Source organism: Sorex araneus, chromosome 2 (assembly GCF_027595985.1).
Source record: "Sorex araneus isolate mSorAra2 chromosome 2, mSorAra2.pri, whole genome shotgun sequence".
Taxonomy (NCBI): domain Eukaryota; kingdom Metazoa; phylum Chordata; class Mammalia; order Eulipotyphla; family Soricidae; genus Sorex; species Sorex araneus.
In genome coordinates, this window is record NC_073303.1 from 168,131,299 (window position 1) to 168,138,717 (window position 7,419).

At 43.4% G+C, this 7,419-nt stretch overlaps 1 pseudogene; it reads left to right on the plus strand.

Annotated features, from left to right (window-relative positions):
- The first annotated feature begins 4,812 nt into the window (after positions 1 to 4,812).
- Positions 4,813 to 6,870, plus strand: LOC101558862 (RNA-binding protein EWS-like; annotated as a pseudogene).
- The last annotated feature ends 549 nt before the right edge of the window (positions 6,871 to 7,419 follow it).

The following is a 7,419-nucleotide window of genomic DNA, read 5'->3' on the forward strand; positions in this document are numbered from 1 at the left end:
CTGGGATCTGGAGAGTATTATGTTGGGTGAAATTAGTCAGAGAGAAAGAGGAACTCATATGTGGTATATATAGAAGCTTCCTAGAGAAAAATTCCTAGGGTAATAACAAATGCCCAAAGAACAGGAAGCTTGCCAATGGGGTGGAGTTAGAGGATGGGGAGTAAGTGAGGGAAATGAATACAGAGGGCAATCTCGGAATGCAAATGTGTCTGCCTTAGAGGCAGGCCAACAGGTGAGAGGGAAATAGGACACTGGTGAAAATATTGGTGTTGGACCATTGTATGCCTGAAAAATCACAAATATCTTTGTAATTTTGAAATTTATAATGCTTCTATATATATATATATAAATTAAGAATGAATAAAATATGCCTGTCAAGTTGGCAGACTGGAGGGGCAGGAGGGAACTTTGGAAACACTAGTGGAGGGAAGTGATTGGTTCTAGAAAATTCTATGGCTAAAACTCAAGTATCAATAACTTTGTAAATCATGGTTTTTAAATAACATTTTAAAAATTAAAAAAAATAAAGAAAAGCCTTGTGGCACTTCCCCAGCACCATAGAATGGAGACAGTTAAAATTTTTTGCTATTTCTTGCCAAAGACTCACTGTGAATTTTATTGCTATTAATTTCTCACAACATGGCTGACCTAACGTCATCAGTTCTGTAAAGTGTCAGGGCATTACCAGTAAAATTTATGACCTCCTGACCCTGGTTAAACTTCTTGTTACACACATCTTGTATTGTAGTCATGATAGGATTAATGCTCTCCAATATTTCGGAATCTCTTGCATCAGAGTTGGCAACAAACGCAGGGATTTTCTGCATTGAAGTTTTTCAAACAACTCCATTCAGGCTAGGTGCCAGGGCTTCTGTTTCAGCAGAAGAAAATGTGTAGACTTTGCCTCCCTGGTAGAAATATCTCCTTTTGATTATTTTGAAAGGCAGATAGTGAGCAACTGTTGTTTAAGATGCCATCTCAACTAGCTGACCATTGGCCATCTTAAATTTAAGAATTAAGTCAACATTCTAGTATCTCCTTCAATCCCCGAGGGTGATGGAGTTCCTAGATTGTATCTTAGCATATATTTTCTGTGTAAATTCTCCAGTGTCATTATTGATGCACTGTCTCCTCTATATTATGGATTTTTAGTCACGCGAAGAACAGTTCTCATTCACTGACATTACACTTGACAGGATGCATTCTGTTAGGATGGTGCCCAGCACATATGGGCAGGGCAAGCCAGCCAGAGTGAAAGGAGTAGGGGTTCTGTAGGGTCCTCTAAAGGTGGTTTGGATCAGAGGGAAGGGTAGCTGGCAGGAGCCTGGAGAATGGAGCTGGAGAGGATTAGCTGCCAAAATTCATCAAAAGAACTGGGTCTATTTTGACACATTTTTGGATGTCTTTATGTACTTGGCACTTTTCTGGCACCAAGGATAAATGACAAGGCAAAATACTTGTTCTCAGTGGAAATATAGCTATATGTTGAAGAAAGAGATAAGCAAGTAAACATGATTTAATGTCAGGTAATGATAGAAGTTATTATTATCATAATTTTTTTGGAATAACAAAAATATTTTTCTAAGACGTAAGATTTACAGAAGTTCCCAGACAAGCTATAAAAACGATCACAAGTGGGGATATGGTGCTGCCAACAGGTCAACCTGTACCTGTGGAGCGAGTGCATCAGCAGCTTGATGGTGCCTTCAGGCTTCCTGATACTCCAAAATTGCCGCTGTGCCTTTGGCCAGACCCCAACAACTTGGGACCAAGTTTACCAAGAAATTAAATGGCCAAAAGTTAGGTATGTGGGAGCCACACCCACAAACTGCCTCCAGCTCAGCTATACAAGCTCATTTATATAGACCATAGAATAAATCTTGAGAGAGACCAAAAGCCACAGTTAATCTCAGACCCACACATGGCTGAACAGACTGGGATAAATTCGGAGGGGTCAGCTTGTGCCTTCCCAATCAGAGCCCCCAGCTGCCACTTGCTTCCACAATCCGAAATCGCCGCCATAGCCTTGACCTGACTCCACCATCTCAGGATAGACCTCACCAAGATATTATCTGCTGAAAATTCGGGTATGCGGGTTTTGTGACTAAAATCTCCAGGCTTTCATGGAGTTACGGTGGGCTACCTTCCCCCACTTCCCAATACACTTGGAAGCACTGGAAGTCACCCCCACAAACCAACTCCAGCGCCACCTTGTAAACTCTATTATTGGCCTTGCTTCATTTATTTATTCCATAAATAAATCTCAAAAGAGATCAAAAGTCAGAGACATAGCAGTGAGTTCTGGAAGACACCACAGAGCCGGACTTCTCTCCGGGCCCCATACTGAGCCAATTTCACCAGGGCACCCCAGATGGAGCAGGTGCAGTCTCCCTGCCTACTTTAGATGGAATCCCGGAGACCACGAACTTCCACAAGCAAGGCCCAGGTATGTGGGTTCCAGGACTAAATCTCCATGCTACATGGTGGCAGAGGCACCAGGCTGTTTCTCGCTGGCTCCCTGCCTGCTCATTGGCCTGGATCTCACACCCACAATGTGCCTCCGGGTGCCATCTTAGCACCTGGTCCGGAGGCACACAGATGAATCCCCAAATGGATTAGTGCCCTACAGAAATGTCTCTGGAATACAACCATTTACTACCTAGGATTCCAGAGGTGTGTAATGGTGGCACCCATGATACTCAAAATGAGCAATGAACAATAAATGATCTAGCATTTGCCCCTGGCAGGCAGGCTTGAATGGTGGTGGGAAATTGAAGCAAAACATAATGTCCAAAAGTAGAGAGAAAGTATTGGGGAAATTTACTGCCATGGAGGCAGGGTGAGGACTGGGATGAGTGGGCGGAAATATACTGTAGACACTGGTGGTGGAAAGTGCGCACTGGTGGAGTGATGGTGTTCGGTCATTATACAGCTGAATCTCGAACATGAAAGCTTTGTAACTATCTCATGGTGATCCAATAATAATAATAAAAAAAGTAATGAGGAGTTTGTGTCCAAGTCAATCAGCTTAATCAATGACTGAATAAATAGCAGTACTCCTACAATAAAAAACAAACAAACAAACAAAAAAAAACAAAAAATGGTCACAAGCTTTTTCTTGAAGGGAAGATTCTACTTTCGACAGAAAAGTCACAATCTTATTAGTGAGGACTGTGATGCTTGTTTAATGTTCCCTAGAAGTTAAGAGATCACATATACAAACAGAAAGGATTATGTTTAGCAACTATTTTTTTTTCAAATTGAACAAGTTCCCTGAACAAAGGGCTGATTCCAGATCTTGGACAGGTATTGTACAAGATGATCTGAGAACATCATTTTATACCAGAAAGTCAATTACCAAAATAAACAATGTTATGTCTAAAGAACCTAAGAGCCAACTTGGAGAGATTTTTTTTTTAATCCGAGAATTCAAAGAAGAGAAGAGCTGTCACAATTATTATGGTAAAGGCTGGGAAAGTAGCCAGCTTTTAGATCATGTGGCTAAGATCTTCATCTTGAAGTTGGAATATTTGAAAGCAAGTCTTCTAGAAGAGTCTGGGAAGCTGTCAGTCTCTCTGCGGTAACTGTGAAGTGGCAGATCTTTGAAAGATCTGTGAAACCATTGAATCTGATCATAGTAAACTCCTATAAATAATGGCACAGGAAATAATGGCATTCCAATTTTCAAATTTATTTTGAGTTTCTGTCACTGATAATCATGTAAATAAGATAATCACGTGGGGCTGGAGTGATAGTATAGCAGGTAGGGCATTTACCTTGTGTGCGGGTTCGATTCCCAGCATCCCACATGGTCCCCTGAGCACCCCCAGGGGTAATTCCTGAGTGTAAAGCCAGGAGTAACCCCTGTGCATCGCCAGGTGTGACCCCCCCCAAAAAAAAAGAAGATAATCATGTAAGGAAGATATCTTTGGGAAATGATCCCATAGTCCAATTGTGGACAATCTGAATATCAATTATAATAATAACTAGAGTTGATTAAAATCAACCAAATAGTATTAGATCTATGAGCTAATAATGAGCCTGTTAGATTGATTAGCAAAAACTTCTTGACTTGTATCTTCTCTGTTTTTCTGCCTTTTCGAACATGACATCAGCTCCTTCCATCAAGATATAGCATATTTTCCCCATTCCTAGAAATGTTTTCAGGTCACAAATGGCAGGGATCAGGAACTGTTCTTGGCTCTGAGCTTAAGAGTAGTTTTTGTGGTGCTTATGGGATCATGTGATGCTGGGGACCAAATCTGGGCTACCTGTATGCAAAGCATGTGTTTAGCCTGTTGAGCTCTCTTCCTGGCACAAGACTAGCTTTTAAATTATTTTGGCCAATACAATGCAGCAGAAAGGACATGATACCAGTTTTGAATCTAGTTTTTAAGAAGTCTTATATAATTCTATTTGCTCTCTTATATTGATGCTTTCTCATATTTTGCAGCCTTACCAGAAACTCTATGAAAAAACCAAGGCTAGTCTGACCATTGGAAAATTAACTGAAACACACTCTTCATAATAGCCAGAATCTGGAAACAACCCGAGTGACTGAGAACAGATGATTAGTTAAAAATATTGTGATACATCTACACAACGGTACATCTACTACACAGCCATCAGGAAAAATGAAGTCAAGAAATTCGCTTATAAATGGATGGACATGGAAAATATCATGCTGAGTGAAATGAGTCAGAAGGAGAGGGACAGATATAGAATAATTGTACCCATTTGTGGGATATAAAAAAAAACATAGTAGGAGATGGACATTGAGAGAACAAGAAGGAAGGAGAGAAAACGGTGTCCATGAATCACAGTAACTACAGCCAAGCTGCAACCCAGCAGGGTTACGGTGCTTACACCAACCAGCTCACTCAAGGATGTGCACAGAGCAGCCAGCTATATGGACAACAAAGTTGTGGACCTTATGGACAGTACACTGATGTCAGCTGTAGCCAGATGCAGAGCACTGCAACCTATGCAACTACTTATGGACAGTCTCCCGCTGGTTATACTGCTCCAACTGCCCCCCAGGCATGCAGTCAGCCTGTCTACGGGTAATGCACTGCTGCTTATGATACCATCACTGCTATGGTCACTACCATCCAGCTCAGTCTGCAAGTGACACTCGGCCTGTTTATCCAGCATATGGGCAGCAGCCAGCAACCACTGCACCTACAAGACCAGAGGATGCTAACATGACCAGTGAGACTAGTCAACCTCAATCTGGCACAGGGGTTTATAACAGCCTAGCTTAGGATATGGACAAAGTAGCTACAGTTATCCCCAGGTACGTGGGCTCTACCCCAGGTAGCCAGGGATGGCACCATTGTTCTATCCACCTACCAGCTATTCTTCTACACAGCTGATGGGTTATGATTAGAGCAGTTATTCTCAGCAGAGCCTGGCAAGCTCTCTGTGGCGTATTCGATATGCCAAAAACAGTAACAAGTCTCGCAATGGTGACGTTACTGGTGCCCGCTCAAGCAAATTGATGAACAACAGGATGACAGTGACAGTGACAGTGATTCTCAGCAGAACACCTATGGGCAGCCGAGCAGCTGTGGGGAACAGAGTAGCTATAGTCAACAAAACAGCATGTACAATAGCTGCCTACTAGTCACTGCTTGCCACCCCACCTGCCCTCACCCCCAAACTGGATCCTACAGCTTGGCTCCAAGTAAATAGAGCCAACAGAGCTTAGCTGTGGGCAGCAGAGTTTATTCTGACAGGACCATTCCTGTAGCATGGGTGTTTATAGGTAGGAGTCTGGAGGATTTTCTGGACCGAGAGAACTGGAGCACGAGTGGTCCTGATAAATGGCGCAGGGGAAGAAAGAGATTTGATTTTGGAGACATGAACAGAGGTGGGTGGGGAGGAGGACGTTCTTGGATGGGCAGCACTGAAGAGTGAGGTGGCTTCACTAAACCTGGTGGACCCATGGATGGAGGACCAGATCTTGATCCACCTATAAATCCAGATGAAGATTCTGGCAACAGTGCCATTTACGTGCAAGGATGATAATGTGACTAGATGATCTGGCAGACTTCTTTAGGTAGTGTGGAGTTGTTAAAATAAACAAAAGAACTGGACAACCTATGGTTCATAACTACTGGGACAAGAAAAGAGGAACACCCAGGGGTGAAGCCACAGTGTCCTTTGAAGACCCGCCAATTGCCAAGGCTGCTGTGTAGTGGTTAGGTGGGAAAGATTTTCAAGGAAGTAAACATGCTGAAGAAGCCTCCAATGAACAGCTTGTGGTGAGGTGAAATGCCACCCTTGAGGGCACAGGAATGCCCCCCACTGCTTTGTGGAAGTACGGGGGCCCAGGAAGTCTGGGGGGACGCATGGGTCACAGGGGAGACTGAGGAGGAGACAGGTGAGGCTTCCCCCAAGAGGACCTTGGCGTTTCCGAGAAAACATATCAGGAGGAGGAGACATTCAACACTCAGCTAGAGACGGGCAATGCCCCAGTACAAGGTGTGGGAACCAGGACTTTGCCTCGAGAACAGAATGCAAGCAGTGCAAAGCCCCAACATCTGAAGATTTCCTCCTGCCACCCTTTCTGCACCCTTGCGTGGTGACCAGGCCAGAGGTGGCTCTGGTGGTATGCAGGGAGGAAGAAGTGGCCTCATGGACTGCAGTGGTCCTGGAGGAAAATTCAGAGGTGGTCGTGGAGACAGAGGTGGCTTCTGTAGGGGCTGGGACATGGACTGAAGTAGCTTTGGTGGAGGCAGATGAGGTGGCCTTGGGGGACCCCCTGGGCCTTTGATGGAAAAGATGGGAGGAAGAAGAGGAGGCCGTGGAGGACCTGGAAAAACAAATAAAGGTGAGCACCATGAGGAGCACAGAGACCAAGATTAAGAGAGCTGGATGGGCTGCATTGACTACCAGGTTTATTTTTTATGCCAGAAAATGCTTTAAATTTATATTTCCATACTTACAATATTGGCCACAGCATTATGATTATTGCTTGTCTGTACTTGAGTATTTTTCACCATTTGTGAACAAACATCATCACTGTAGCACCATCATCCCGTTGTTCATCTACTTGCTCGAGTGGGCACCTATAATGTCTCCATTATGAGACTTGTTACTGCTTTTTGGCAAATCGAATATGCCACGGGTAGCTTACCAGGGTGCTGAGGTCTTTTTCCCTCTCTTCTTTTAAAACATGGCTGTTTAACTAAGACTAAACAAAACCTCTAACTGTAACAATGTTCGTGGCTGTGATGTTTTTAAAAAATTAAAATTCCAAATATTTATAAACAAGAACAACAAAAGCATGGTATGAGACTAATACCCAAGGACACTAGAAACAAGGGCTAGAAGGACAAGTCCATGGTTGGAAGTTTGCCTCAAGTGGTGGGGTAGATATAGGTGCCATCAGGATAGAGAAATGATCATTATGTC